Raw genomic sequence first — 16,963 nt, forward strand, 5'->3', positions numbered from 1 at the left:
CCGAAATATTCATCATCGGATGAGTGCAACCCAACAACAATCTGGAAGCTTAATACCGGATAGGATAAAGCAGCTCGCTTGATTGGCAACCCGTTCACAACCTTGAACATTGACTCCTTTCAGCACAGTATATCCTGTCCAGAAAATATACTGAAGCAATTTACCAAGGTTTCCTTGTAAGCAAATCTGTGTCCTCTACCACGATTAGTTCACTGGCTTCAAATACCTAAGGACAGCCTGAGAAATAAATGTTGCTGTATAAGTGGTTATATATGCTTGTTTTCTTTACAATGCCCTGAAAATGAAAGCAGCTGCTTTGCAATATTTGCCACTGAGAAAATGCAGTAGCTCTTATTATTCATATCTAATCAGTCTTTCAGCAGTCAAGAACAGATTGTTCATTGGGAGGGCAGGGTGAGGCTAGGTGGTTATGAAGCCAAGAGAATCTCCTCTGTTATTACTAGACAGTAATAGGAATTCAAATGGATGATTATGATAAACGGCTCTCCAGAGCCATTTTGCCCTCTGCATTCTTGTTGTTTAAAGACTTCCAATCCAGCAAAAGGAAGAAAAATACCCAGCACACAAGGCAGACAATGGAAATAAAACCATTGCTCTGAAGGTTTCACAGTACTCCTAAAGACTGGTATCCAAGATGCTTTTGCAAGATATTTTATCCTCATTCTTGATCTACTCACAGGTGCCATAAAACTGATTCAAGGTACCTTGATCAACAATGTCATAATTTTTTTATAATGCTGCATCACTTAGTATAATAATGAAGACATTATACAAATCAAGGATATCAGATTTAATCATTAAATTGAGCAATTTGTGAATGAAGTCTGCCATTTGCTTCCCTATCGTGCTGGTGGATTGTGTGTGATGCTTAAAAACCTCGCTGACAACTTTTTCAAATTGATTTCTTAGTTGAAGAAGTATGTATACTGGTTGGTTAAGTGCTTTCATTGGCTGCCTGCTGAGATTCAGATGGTTTTAGAGTTCCTTGGGCTGTGTTTTGAAAAGACACACGAAGGGAGCTGGACACATGTGGTGGCTGACAAATGTTGCCTTTCAGGTGTTTTTATTCAAGCCGGATATATTAAATGCTCCGGAGGAAACCTATGGCTGTGACTCTCTGAGTCCTGGCTGCAAGCCCCACAATAACTCAGATTTTCTTCACATTATGGTACCTTGTTCAAAAGCACTTTTAGAATAAATATCTGGCTTTCATTCACTACCTTTCACGAACAACTTAATGCTCACCAAGAAGATTAATGCTTCTCCATTGACATTAGTTTACTCACTGTGCGCAACATGGTTTATATTTAAATCCAAAGACTGAAAATACCACAAGTTTGAGTAAACCAGGGAGAAAATTCTGGAAAGCTTTCGAGACCAAGAATTACTTACAACCAGTACATAATTGATAACTTTTAGGCTATCTTGTTATCTTAACCACTTCTCTTTCAATAGTTCTGGCCCACAAACAATGCAGCCATTCTTCTGACACATCAGTCTAGTGCTCCTGATCATATGGGAAATCCAGTGAAGTAGTTGATAAAAGCTTTGAGGCAATTTTCAGTTCAGTCAAATGGTTTAAATTTCCCACCTCCTTTTCCAGGACAGGTGTTTATTCCAGGACCTTTAATAAAAATAAAAAAACGATTAATATAACTACATACAGTGACCTTGAGTTTCCACTCTGTCACTCAGTTTATATTAGTAAAAATCACCTGTAATGGGAACAACATAGGCAAACAATGCAGAATTTTGAGCAAAAATTGTGCTTAGCACACACTGACTTTTCTCAACAATCATTTGCACTTGGCTTAAAACTGTTGCAACTTTCATCTTGTGATGAAATAGACCATAGCCTCAGGGTTAATTAATTGCCATGGGGCTAATTCGTAGTCCTGGGATATTTGCCTCTAAAATAAAATTGTGGATCCAAGGACACTAATAGAGATGAAAGATTTTGAAGATAAATTTTAGAATCATACTAATGGATTACTCCATATCAATATCACTAGAAAATAACTCTGTACATTTTTTAAACTCATCTTTAGTCATTTTAAATTGGATTATTTAAAGATGGTGGATGACATTGTGATTAAAAATACTTAATTTGTGTGATAATCATATTTTTAGCTGTATAAACCATACTGTGTCAAGGAATAATATACAAAGTGTAGCGGTTGCTACCGCAGAATAAAACAAGACTCTACTCGGAGGATTGCCAAACAGAACTGGTTTATTTTCCCGCCTTTAAGGAAGAATGTTCCCGCCCAAAACAACCGGCAATGACGTAAGTCCTATGTCATCAGGACTTTCCCGCGCGCAGTTTCTCCCCGTCGCTCGGAAAGACGAGGCCCGCCGCCATCTTGGGCTTCGTCGCTCTGATGCCGCGCGACCCGACTGCCGAGCCAGTTCGCCCGACTAGACGGTGAGTCGCCACAAAAGAAAGATTTTAATATAAATGCAAAACCGGCTATTTTCAGCCCAATTAGGTATCATTAATAATTAATTAAGTTGGAAAGGAAACTTTGAGAAAAAGTGCACTTTTCAAAATGCGGGCAAAACAAAGCAGAAATCTCTTACTGCTGTCTATATCTTGGAGAAATTTTGGTCACTTCCCTTCACTTTCCCATGATCGATTGAATGGGCCAATTATTTATAAGTTTAGATCTTGTTATAATGCCAAAGTTTCCTGCATAGGTAAAGCCTGAAAAGTTTTATCCCTGCTGTACCTTTTCATTAAAAAAAATGGGTCATGTTTGTTTTAACTGGGACAGAAGTACCTTTAGCTGCCAGTTATAAAAGATGTCCTTTCTTATATTGCAACATCTGTCTGAATTAATTATTTCCCCTTGCATCAGTCACCTCTCTTTAACCTCCACATGCAGGTGAAAGAAATTTTGAAATTATTCCAAACAACATATCAATTACGCATGTTGATTATTATTATGCAATTATTATTTTGACATCATAGCATAATTATGGAGTAGAATTCAATTGCTTTTGTGCTACATATTTCTAATCTGCATATATTGCATTAATTTCCCCTTTGAGGTTAATTCATGTCTGGTCCTTGGAGGAATTAATTAGCAGCTTGCCTTGCCTTGAGCATAGATGATGACAGCCACTGGAACACAATCCAGATGTTACTCTCAAAGTGACATGAAGGAGAAAACATTGAACGTTATGTCATCTGTTCAATATGTGGTATAAACACATTTCTCAATGGGATATCATATCACATCACGAAAATTACTTTTGATTATAAACCTGAATTTATTTGTTAAATATGGAAAGCCAGATGTCTTTTTCACAGTCATCTTATGAGAAGAAAAAAGTGTTTTCTATTGGATGTCTGTGAGGTTTATAGAAGGCTAGGGTTCAGGTAAAATTAGAGGACCACTTTTTCAATTTGACCCATTTTTACATGAGATTATTTAAAATAATACACATTTTTGTTTTAGTATGTGCTTATCAGTCGCAAAACATTGTCAAACCCAATATAGATAAAACTGATGACCAAAGAAGTAGAGTTTCTGAACCTGGTAGAAGGACTGAAATGGTTGTCATTTGGGTAAGGAACATCTTCAGTTACTTGTGCTATTTTGAAGAATACAGCAGATGACTCCCTTTAGGATTTTGTCTTATAATGATGTTGAAGGAGCAATTCATAAGGAGCTTGGAGTGGTTTTAACAGCTCTTAAGGAGGATGAGTCAAATGAGATTCTATTACAGCCACAGAGTACATGGGAGTACTATGAAAAATAATACATTTCACTTGAAATGCTATAGATTAAATTTTGTCAGGCCCTGAAAGATCATCAGTTTGAACACACTGATTATGACTGTAAAAATCAGCACAATCATTTTTTTCAAGAAGCCTTTCAAGCTACATTGGGAACCATTGAAAAATTATTATTCCAAGGAACGCTGCTGAGCATGCACTCAACCAGCTTATGAATTACTTCAGAAAATTCATTCACTTTGGGATGAAGCATGGGTCCTTACAGTTTTCCCATGTATGAGGTTTTCCTATAGCTCAATGCAGACAAATTATCTCTAAGCAGCTACAAGAAGTCTTTTATGTGCATGGAAAATTCACATTATCTTTGCTCCCTTCACAACATTGTGATTTAGTTTGGGCTGGAAATGGAAATGCCTTGGAAGGTGATTCCTGTCGCTTTAAAATTAGAAGATTATGGAATGGGAATGCAAAGCATAACCTCGAGGAATTGTGATTACTGAATATAAGAAAGATTCTGAGACAGATGATTAATGACAGATTAAAGATCCACCATGCTGCTGTCACAGTCAACCTGACACTTCCAATCTCTCAGTGTAGAAAATTACGCACAGTAATTCCTTTTCTCCCGAGGCAATCCCTCTGTATCAAGGAAATACAGGGATGCTTCTACTGCTTTTCCAGGAATTCAGAGGTGATTGATGCTCCACAAATAGGCAGGGTGGTGGGTAGTTTGGGAGGCAGTCTTGTCCTTTTGCCATTTTCACTGAGCGTCTGTGTGCTCTAAATGGGTGAAATCAATGTTCCTAATGCCAACCTGACTGATCCTTCTCCACTTTGAGCAGTCGTGAACCAGCGATTCCAAGGAGTCGGTGACATTGTTACAGTTTTTCAGGAAGTTTTTGAAACCATCCTTGAAACTTTTCCTTTATCCTCTGGGCAATCTCTTGCCATAATAAAGATCAAATAGGTGTTTGTTTCATGAGTCTAGTTTGGGGCATACAAATGATGTGGCACATTAAATGGAGTTAGCTAGGAGTTACGGGGCCTTCATGTTGGGGATGTTGGTGTGGGACAGGAAGCTCACAATGGTTTGCTTATTGCTCCAATGGACTTGGATGATTTTATGGAGACAGCATTGCTCGCAATTCTCTGGCATTTTGAGGTGCCTGCACTTTGTTGTCCAAGTCTCAGAAACATCCAGGCGGGCAGGATGACTGCTCTCTGATAGACTATGAGCCTTATGCTGGATATGAAGTCTTGGTTATCAAGTACTTATTTTATCAGATGTACAAAGCCTGTACTAAAGACAATGGTGGGTTTCACCACTTGTGTCCACCTTTGTTCTACCTCAAATTTCAATAATTATGAGACTATGATAAACTGAGCCCTTCATGTTCTCTGAATCACAGCTCAATAATTTCTCACTTCTATTATCTACAACCCCTCATAAGCTGCTAGATGTGATTGCAAAAGGATGAAATGGAGAAAGTTTTGACTTTAGTAGAAGGGACAGTACCTCTTTTGCAAACTGGTTTCCTTGACCATCTTCATCTTCTTCTCCTTTGTTGTCATAATCAATAAGGAAGTAATTTTTTACTCTTGTCCATCTCCTCATCACTCTTGGGATTGTCCAAATTTGCCTCCATTGCTATGATGAGGAAGGAAGGAAGGAATACATAAAATAACCGTGAATGCTCCATCAGAGAGATTGAGAAGGTATTGGATGGACAGAATTTAATCAGCATCTATTAAGATTTGCCTCCTGTTTAACTCTGAATCTTGTACAGAAACATTGATTTCATTATCTCCCACTGCTAGTGTATCTGTCAGTAGCTTAATAACCTCTTCCTCTTTGTTGGTTAGTTTTTTTATAACAGTCACGTTAACTGCCACCTTCAGTGTTAACTAAATATTAGGCAATTATTTTTTCTGAATAAAATTTGGAATATTATGTGAAGCTGAGCACAAGAGAGTTTCACTCAAATATCATGAGGCAGCTGCATATTAGATTTCTAATTGAACACAGTTTAAGGAAAAAACGAGAATCTTTTTTTAAATTAGAAACTTCTGAGAATTTATACAGTTGTTTTTTTTGAAGTTAGAGTATTATGTATAATTTCCTGGTAATGAATGGGTAATTTTAGGTTAAAAACATAGTGTGATAAATACCTGTAATTAAGCTTGTGGAGAAATAATGGTGGTGAATTATTTGGGAAATACCTAGATAGAACACATAGTTAATTTGGGTCACAAAACAGTTAAAATACAACTTGAGGGAATTATAGGAAGAGATTGCCAAATCTCTGTTTGAAAATACAGACACATCAGACTTTTAAGCAATTAACAAGACAGAGATCTATCAGACCCTACAGCACATTCCTTCTCCTGCCAGAACGTAATTAAATTGCCCAGCAGAGAATGGAAACATAACAACCATAGTTGGTAGAGGGACAAGAAATTAAATAGAATAGGATTACAACCGTTTTCTGGTCAAATCACACCACTCCAAAAATGCCATTGGGCATTTATGATTATAGTTTACCATGCACTTCATCAGGAGTTTGAGGAGTGTGTCACCAAAGACTCTTACAAATTTCCATAGATGTACGGTGGAGAGCATTCTGACTGGTTGCATCACAGCCTAGTATGGAGGCTCCAATGCACAGGATCATAAGAGGCTGCAGAGGGTTGTAGACTTAGCCAGCTCCATCACGGGAACAACCCTCCACATCAATGAGGACATCTTCAAGAAGTGGTACCTTAAGAAAGTGGCATCCATCCCTAAAGACCCTCACCATCCGGGACATGCCCACTACCATTGGGAAGGAGGTATAAGAGCCTGAAGACCAACACTCAATGATTCAGAAACAGCTTCTTCCCCTCTGTCATCAGACATCTGAATGGTCCATGAACCTGTGAACATTACTTTGTTTTTTTTTGCCACTATTTATTTATTTTTTGTAATTTGTAGTAATTTCATGTCTGCACTGTACTGCTGCTGCAGAACAACAAATTTCACGTCATATAAGTCAGTGATAATAAATCTGATTCTGATTCTGACCAATGAGTGATCACCAAATCAGTTGCACAGGGACATTGCCTATAAAATTTGGTTACATTGTTTTGAGATGTCATCACTTGGTCCCACCCTCCTGGGATAAATTTTTATCTCTAGCCACCTTCCCCAAGAGACCTCAGTCATGTCCTGGACCACTGCCAATCTCCATCCCAATCTCTGACTTCAGATCTGGTTCTAGCAGCATGTGGAGGTCAATCAGTTGTACCTGGGTCTTAGGAGTTTGCAGTAGCAGGTCGATGACCGTGTGTATCCAGTGCAGCAATACAAGAGCATGCAGCTAACAGCACAGATCAGTGTTTAAGCCAGAATTCCACTGAATTGTTCAAGTGCTGATCCCTGCATGAGCAAAATATTTTACCTTGACCACTGGGGCAAGAGATTATCAGTTGTGTGATGTTTAGAATTTGGTTCCATTGACATCAGTGGAATTGGATTTCAAAAGCAGGCAATAATAATTCTTTAGCTGTACTGACAGAACAACTCTGACTGCAGGGGAAGACCTTGCAGCACCCTCCGCAGTCCTGGATCCCAAACTGTTGAGGCTCTTTGAGATATCGAAAATTTGTGAAGGCCTTTGACATCCACGAACATCAAAACATGTCTCAGGAGCTGCTAAATCCCCAAAATAATGTTAAGATGAAGTTACTCAATTTAAATGCAAACACATAGACACACACACTTAAAAAAATATTAAAACCCACATGATTAAATAAAAGTCAGCAAGCAGACTTTCCGCCCTGAGAGTTGGGAAATCTGTTGGAAGTGCTGAAATGGTAAGTCCACTGGCACAGTACAAGTCACCTCTGATCTGTGTTTTACCAAGCAGAAGGTTTCACTATTTGGGAATAGCTTAATTATGGGCTGGCAGATCCAGGTGGATTGTAGATATCTGCCTCTATACATTGCAAACTTCTTTGTTGCCTGTCCCTGATTTGCAGGCTTGTGTCTAGCCAATGGTTCATTCACCACAATATAATTTTTGTCCGAAGCACATAATCAGAGATAGTACATATACCAGTGAGAACAGCACTCCTTTAGTGAAGAGAGTTTTTGCCCAGAATACTTAGAGATAACCTTACCCCTTTACAATTATTTCCTCTGGCATTTGACATCCACTTGTACCAATGCCACAAGCAAATGTGGTTTTGGCTTAACACCTCATCTGAAGAATACACCAACTATATACAAATGCCACAAGATCAGGGACTCAGCATCCAGAGTGAGGTTAACACTCATGACCTTATGACTCTTGAAAGAAGAGTTTTACAAACCATAGCTAAAAATTCCGTTAGAGAAAACTAAATTTTTTTGGGTCTGTTTAATCTTCAGAGGTAAAATATGCAGTTTATGTATGATTTCAGACAGAGACCGTACTTTGTGTCTTTTGGAATTAAATTTAAAAATTTAAGGCAAGCATAGTTTTAATTCCTGAGATCATTGAAGGGTACTAAGTTATGAAATATCCAAAAAAGTTTGGGATTTCTCCATTACTCAATTTAAAAAAAACTTATATTCTCTTGCTAAATGACAGCCCAAACCTCTTGGACATGAGGCATTTGCATTGATAGAAGTTGTTCAACACAGCAAAGTGTTCCAAGTTAGGCAAGGAATGTCATCAGATAAAATTGAATATCGAGCCATATAAAAAGATGTTAGGACAAGTGACCAGAATCTGGTCAAAGAATTAGGTGCATAAATACATCTCAAAGGAGGTGGAAAGACGGAAATGTTTAGGTAGAGGATTAAACTGCTAAAGATGTGGCTGCTGAGATATAGTGCAGGAAACCAAGAGGCTTTGCTTGTTTGAAGTTTAGAGCTGAGGCTAATAACTTCAGTGTTATGCATTGTGTAACAAAAATTAGATAATGTGGCGACTCACCATCTAGTCGGGCGAACCGGCTTGGCAGTCGGGTCGCGCGGCGTCAGAGCGACGAGGCCCAAGATGGCGGCGGGCCTCGTCTTTCTGAGCGACGGGGAGAACCAGCGCGCAGGAAAGTCCTGATGACGTAGGACTTACATCATTGCCGGTTGTTTTGGGCGGGAACATTCTCCCTTAAAGGACCCGCGCAAGGTGGGAAAATAAACCAGTTCTGTTTGGCAATCCTCCGAGTAGAGTCTTGTTTTATTCCGCGGTAGCAACCGCTACATTGGTGATCCCGACGGTCCAAACGGCTTTTGGACCCGCGAAATGGACGACAGCGCAGCAGCCAACGCAGTGGCCCTCAAGCTGCCCACCTTTTGGACACTTCGGCCCAGCGTCTGGTTTGACCAGGCCGAAGCGCAATTCCACCTTCGGCAGATCACCTCCGACTCCACGAAGTACTACCATGTGGTTAGCTCTCTGGACCCGGAGACAGCCGCCCAGGTTGGAGACTTCATCCAGTCGCCTCCGGAGGGAGATAAGTACCCAGCTTTCAAAGACATTTTGATCCGGACCTTCGGCCTCTCCCGTCGTGAGTGCGCCACCCGCCTGCTTCATCTGGATGGCCTGGGGGACAGATCCCCATCCGCCCTAATGAATGAGATGCTGGCATTGTCCGAGGGACACAAGCCATGCCTGATGTTCGAACAGGCCTTCCTTGAACAGCTCCCCGATGACATCCTCTTGTTGTTAGCTGACGCCGACTTCAGCAACCCCCGTGAGGTGGCCGCCCGGGCAGATGTCCTGTGGAGAGCCAAGCGTGAGAGCAGTTCGTCCATCAGTCAAATCACCAGGCCGCGAGCCCAACGCCCACCTCACCCGGCCCCAGCAACCGAGCAGCCACACCCCAGGAACGCAGACGACGTCACAGATGACCAGCTGTGCTTCTACCATCAGAGGTGGGGTGCGGAGGCCCGTCGATGCCGCCCACCCTGCAAGTTTCAGGGAAACGCCAGGGCCAGCCGCCGCTGATGGCTATGGCGGCTGGCCGCCGACAGAGCCTCCTCTTCGTTCAGGACAAGAAATCTGGACGGCATTTCCTCGTTGATACTGGAGCGGAGGTCAGTATTTTGCCCCCGACAGGCCGTGACATTCGTGACAGGCCACCAGGTCCTCTACTCAATGCCGCCAACGGTACAACGATACGGTCTTTCGGCACCCGTACGCTTCAATTACACTTTGGCGGCAGCCGTTTTACCTGGACCTTTACCCTTGCCACCGTCGCCCGACCACTCCTAGGAGCCGATTTTCTTCGGGCCCACAACCTGTTAGTCGACCTGCGAAGGAAGCGGTTAGTCGACTCTAGCACTCTCCGGACCTATCCCCTGGGAGAAATCAGCCCACCAGCCCCGCGCCTGGACTCCATTTCCCTTTCTGGCGACGATTTTGCCAAGTTCCTAGCCGAATTCCCATCGATTTTGGCACCTTCGTTTACAAATTCTAGGCCCACACACGGGGTACGACACCACATCACTACCACAGGGCCACCCCTTCATGCCCAAGCACGACGATTACCTCCAGACAAGCTCCGCCTGGCAAAGGAAGAGTTCCGTCACATGGAGGAGCTGGGGATTGTTCGCAGGTCAGACAGCACCTGGGCCTCCCCCCTGCACATGGTCCCCAAAGCCACCGGAGGGTGGAGGCCCTGCGGCGACTACCGCAGGCTGAATGACGCCACCACCCCGGACCGCTATCCCATCCCTCACATCCAGGACTTCGCAGCGAACTTACACGGGGCCCGCATCTTTTCCAAAGTGGACCTCGTTAGGGGATACCACCAAATCCCGGTCCATCCTGATGACGTCCCCAAAACTGCGATTATCACCCCATTCGGCCTGTTCGAATTCCTTCAGATGCCGTTCGGCCTTAAGAACGCCGCGCAGACCTTCCAGCGGCTGATGGACGCGGTAGGCCGAGACCTGGACTTCGTGTTCATTTACTTGGATGACATACTGATCGCTGGCCGTAACCGTCAGGAACACCTTTCCCACCTCCGCCAGCTGTATTCCCGCCTCCGCGATTTCGGCCTCACAATCAACCCGTCCAAGTACCAATTCGGACTTGACTCTATCGATTTCCTCGGCCACAAAATCACCAGCAACGGGGCAACACCCCTACCTGCCAAGGTGGATGCTATCCGCCATTTTGCCCACCCCGACACAGTCAAAGGCCTACAGGAATTCCTTGGGATGGTCAACTTTTACCATCGTTTCATCCCTGCAGCAGTCCGTATCATGCGCCCTCTGTTCTCGCTGCTGGCTGGTAAGGGCAAGGACATCACCTGGACTGATGAGGCTGCGGCTGCTTTCGTTAAGGCCAAAGACGCCCTGGCAGACGCCACAATGCTGGTACACCTCAGGACTGACGTCCCGACTGCCCTCACGGTAGACGCGTCCAACACCACGGTGGGTGGGGTACTGGAACAGCTACTCGAAGGCCGCTGCCAACCCTTGGCATTTTTCAGCAAGCACCTTAGACCGCCCGAACTGAAGTACAGCGCTTTTGATCGGGAACTTCTAGCGCTGTATCTGGCGGTCCGGCATTTCCGATACTTTCTAGAAGGCAGGCCTTTCACCGCTTTCACCTATCATAAGCCTCTGTCCTTTGCCTTCTCCAAAGTCTCCGATCCCTGGTCAGCTCGTCAGCAGAGACATTTATCCTACATTTCCGAGTTCACAACTGACATCCAACATATCTCCGGAAAGGATAATGTCATTGCTGATGCACTTTCCAGACCAACCATCCACAACCTATCCTTGCGTGTCTACTACACGGCCCTAGCTGACGCACAGCAAGCCGACGACGAACTGCCCAGCTACAGAACCGCAGTCTTGGGTCTGCAACTCCGAGATTTCTTGGTTGGTCCAGGTCAGCGGACCCTACTTTGCGACGTTGCAGCTGGTCAGCCCCGCCCTATAGTCCCTGCAGCCTGGCGGAGACGCGTTTTTGACTCGGTACATGGGTTGGCGCACCCGTCCATCAGATCTACTGTCCGACTGGTCGCCAGCAAGTTTGTCTGGCATGGCCTACGCAAACAGGTCAGTGAGTGGGCCAGGACTTGTCCGCACTGCCAGACGTCAAAAATCCAGCGACACACCAAGGTCCCACCACAGCAGTTCGAGCCTACCCGTAGGAGGTTCGACCACATACACATCGACCTCGTGGGCCCTCTGCCGGTTTCAAGAGGAGCCCGGTACCTCCTTACCATCGTGGACCGGTTCACGAAGTGGCCTGAGGCAACCCCCCTGACTGACATCACAACTGATTCCTGCGCCTGGGCGCTGCTCACAACTTGGGTCTCACATTTTGGCGTTCTGGCCCACATCACTTCAGACAGAGGCACCCAATTCACTTCCAGTCTCTGGGCTGCATTAGCGAACCTGCTAGGGACGCAGCTGCACACCACCACGGCCTACCATCCTCAATCGTTTTCACCGCCATCTGAAATCGGCCTTGATGGCCCGCCTGAAGGGTCCTAACTGGGTTGACGAGCTGCCTTGGGTCCTGCTCGGCATACGCACTGCCCCCAAAGAAGACCTCCGCACTTCGTCAGCTGAGCTTATATACGGGGCGCCACTAGTTGTCCCCGGGGATTTCATACCTGCCCTTCGGGACCAAGGGGAACAACCCCCAGCAGTCCTACAAAGACTGCGCGAGAAGCTTGGCGCCTTGGCCCCGATTCCCACCTCACGGCACGGTCAAGCCCCATCCTGCCAGCCCAAGGAACTACGGGACTGTAAGTTTGTTTTCGTTCGCAGGGGCACACCTCGGGCGCCATTGCAACGACCATATGAGGGACCGTTCCGAGTCATACGGAATAACGGATCCACTTTTATTTTGGACATTGGAGGCAGGGAACAGGTTTTCATGGTGGACCGCCTCAAACCGGCCCATTTGGATCTGCAACAGCCTGTCGAGGTTGCCACGCCGCGACGCAGAGGCCGCCCCCCTAAGCGGCAGCTGGCACAGCCCACGGACCTTGGGGACTGTATCGCCGGTTCTGGGGGGGGGTTGTGTGGCGACTCACCGTCTAGTCGGGCGAACCGGCTCGGCAGTCGGGTCGCGCGGCGTCGGAGCGACGAGGCCCAAGATGGCGGCGGGCCTCATCTTTCCGAGCGACGGGGAGAACCCGCGCGCGGGAAAGTCCTGATGATGTAGGACTTACGTCATTGCCGGTTGTTTTGGGCGGGAACATTCTCCCTTAAAGGACCCGCGCAAGGCGGGAAAATAAACCAGTTCTGTTTGGCAATCCTCCGAGTAGAGTCTTGTTTTATTCCGCGGTAGCAACCGCTACAATAAGAACGGGAAACAGCAATTCTGTAATTGTAAAATGAAGCTTCATTATATTACTCCCATATGCCTGAAGATCCTATAATTCATAAGAGATAAGGATTCCTCTCTCCATACCTATGGATGAAGGTAGCCTTATCCTCTGCTTTGATGCTCCATGCCTCGAATCTTTTGTGCTTAGTACATCATCGTGTGCTAAACTCCAGAGAATGTTATAAGTTTCCCATGGTGTATACTGTCTTGTTAATGCTTGTCTTAATTAAATGAAATCGTATGATAGTGGAGGTTGTGTAGAGTGGTTTATTCTGTGAGGGCACCACCACAAGAGAAAGGAAGCATTAAGCAAACAATGGAATTTCTTGAACATTCAAAGAGCAATGGATACAAAGGGAAAGGATGCAAGTGTAGGTGGTAAGAGGCGATAAAAGATCGATGTTGATGCTTTATGTAAACTCCATTCTTATATCTTGGCAAATTATGGGAGATTTGACTCATGTGGATAAGACACATACATATTGTGATGCTCATTATGTGGTAAATCAGCACTTAACATCGCAGAAGAAAAGGCATCCTTTGAGAAAGAAAGTTCTACAGTTACGAGGAACCTGAAATCAAAACAAAAAATGCTGGAAATATTCAGGTCACCGCACTCAACAATACAGTTAAACATTTACTGTTTGCCCAAATCTATTTGCCAGAGCATTAATTACAAAGAAATAACACCACCAAATGGAGATCTGAATGAAAACAGCCACTTGAAAAAAGAGCTTCCTTTTGACATTCTAGCTCCTTGAGTTGTGAACCAGTCAGTCCTACCCATTACCAGCTCATTCCAGATTCCTATTTGAGATACTTTAGAAAAAAAAATTATAAGACTGAAATTCCCTCCAGTATCTGAGTTTGAGATTTCCCTCCTTTTTGCCATTTATGCTTTTGCTACAATTCTACCTCAGTTTGCTTCTCGTCTATGCACATGGCATGAGGAAGCTCTCCCCTCACTTATCTAGGAGGTTCACAGAAGGGAGGATCAGATCGATATACTTCCAACATTGCTGCATGTAGTGAAATGAACAATTTCAAGATGAAATCTTGTCTGACATTCCTGGAGAAATCCTCCCAATCATCATTGATATTGAAGCACAAACAGTATTTCCAGTGTTTAACTGGAGTTTTGCCAAAGTTATGGCAAGGTATCAGAGAACCCAAAAGAAATGTTACCTCTTCCCAAAGTGTAGCATTTTTTGGGAAAATTGTAATGTACGCCTTCACTTCATGAGCACTCCATGTATTTAATGATTGGAACCTCTTGGTAAATTTTTATCTGTGACTTTCGATAACAAAAAAGTTAATTTACAATTATACTGAAAGCAGGACAAAGAGAAAATATTCCTCTTATATCCTCTGTTCCAGTGATGGAATTGAGGTACATAAGACAGCTAAATTACAAGGTACTGAAAGCCATTCACTTTCTATTTTCTCTATTTCACAATGAATCTCAAATAATTAATTCCTTTAAAATCTGAGCTTCTTTAGAAAACTTGTTCAAAGCTGACAATATCTTCACAGATGCCAAATGCAAAACCTATTTAAAGATCTATGCTGCATTGTTGAAATGATTTTCCTTCTGTTTTTGAGGTTTAGGAGAAAGAAGATAAGTAGTTTTCAGCAGGCTCCCTTCTCTAGCACTTAGGGGAGTTGTCAGAGTTATAAATAAGTGACGTTTCAAAGGTTTATGCAAAAAATTTCCCATGAAGATAATTTCCAAGCTATCCAGCAAAAAACAAAGTCAACAATAGTGACATCCATGTTCACTTCTTACCCTAAACAGTAATAACATGTACTTGCCTGTAAATAGCGCAGCTATCATCCGACATTTCTTACAGACCTGAACGACTTTATTCTTTGTTCAGTACTGATTGTTTCATTGCAAGTATGAAAAGAAAACAAAATGGCTTAATAAGTTTATAAGAATAAGATTTTCCCCTGGCAATATTCATACAATCTGAGGGCACCACTATCTATCTGCCAGATTTCAATTGAAGATCTCAGATTTATTTCCAAGTTCCTATGGGTAGAAATTCATCCTCGATTACACGAGCCAGATGCACGATATAGTAGCATGAGTACATTGTGCCCCACTGCCAAAGGAACAAGTGTTCTTTAGAAAGGAGTTCATTTCTTTTCAATCTACCCCTCTATAAGTGAGCTCCGGTGTTGCTTGGGTTATTATACTGACTATGAGGTTTGCATTTATTTCCATGCAATTGGGCTTTATAACATTCCTCATGCATGGAATTTTTAATGTATGTCATTTGTTGAAACCGAACACCGCCTTAATCAAGAGTGGGACCAAGAGAAACAGAAGGAACACTTCAGATCAAAGACCCTCTGCCAAAACTGGGAAAGGGGAAACAAGTTAGTTTTGAATTGCAGAGGGGTGGGAGGGCGAGTTGCAGAGATGGATAGAGATCCCTATCTGTCCTACTCTCTCTGCAATGTAAGGTGTGGCAATGATGCAACTGCTGTAGACAACAAAGTTAGTTCAGCTTATGTTAATTAATTTAGTGACTGCATTTTGTATTGTCCAATGGCATGAGTGTTCAGTTTTCTGTCTGGTCATTGTATTTTCTACTTTCAATATTTCTACTGCAACCTCTCTTTCCCAGTTCTGATGAGTGATCTTTGACCCACAGCATTAACTGTTTCTCTTTGCACAGATGTTGACTGACCTGCTGAGTGTTTCCGGCATTCTCCATTTCTATTTCAGTGTTAAAATGTTGTTTATTGTTTTTTCACCACTGTTGAACAGCATCAATTCTCTCCAGTGATATTGGGCATGGCATAAAGATGGGACAAATGGAGTTTGGCAAAATGTTTTTGCTGTTGTCAACTTAATACATAAATCTGCAGACGTAGACAAAGGATATTGGTCATCATTTATCACTTTGTAAGGGTTACTTTATAATCCTCCCATTGACAGGGAGTCTTATTGGTCTTCAGTATTTCCATTACTGATGGTGTTCATTCACACTGTGAATTCACCAGCAATCCATGAGGAGAGATGTCTAGTCGACCCTGTTCGAGGGTGAAGGGAATTTAGTGAGTACAACCAGCAGAGCCCCACTCAGGGTGAAACAACCAACTCTGTGACACTGGCCCTACAACCTGAGTTCTCAGTACATGGGAGACTTCTGCAGGTTTAAGTAAATCAACTTAGCATTTGATTTTACATATATATAATCTTTGTGTCCTTTGACACAAGTGTACGAATCCTTAAACATAGCTTCAGATTGACCTGAAACTGGCTTAAACATAACTGTGATATTTTCTGACTGAATACCTTTCCCTAATTCATTATTAACTCTTTCTACAAGTCTCTTCTCAGTTCATTAACATAATCAGCCTCTGCAATCAATAGCTTTGCCCCTTGTCCTTTGTCCACATTCCATTTGGTCAAATAATCTCAGATCTTCCCCAGTGTCCATTGTTAATTTTAATGCACTTGTGTCTGATGGCATCTCACCAATCTTCTGGCTAAGTGAGGCCCCTTCCCATGATAGAATATTCTGTGGTTGTGTCAATGTTCATATCAATGTTAATTTTTATGCCAATTTTAAAATTGTTTTTCTTTTTTTAAATCACCATTAACAGCATTATGCTTCTCACATTGTTCATTCATTACAAATTTTTGTATCGCTCCCTTCTGTGGTTTTTACTGTAATTGTTTATTTTCTATCGGGACACTATTTGATCGCTTTGTTTGGCTTTGAACACAGCAGCTGTGTGCTGTCACTTCCTGCAATTAAAACATCTGGCAGCTCTGAACTGACACTCTTGTGCTGAATGATTCCCATAACAATGGTAGCAGGGTTCCCCAACAAACCTGCTGTTCATGTCACTTGCGCTCGTG

This window comes from Pristis pectinata, chromosome 11, assembly GCF_009764475.1.
Source record: "Pristis pectinata isolate sPriPec2 chromosome 11, sPriPec2.1.pri, whole genome shotgun sequence".
Classification (NCBI taxonomy): domain Eukaryota; kingdom Metazoa; phylum Chordata; class Chondrichthyes; order Rhinopristiformes; family Pristidae; genus Pristis; species Pristis pectinata.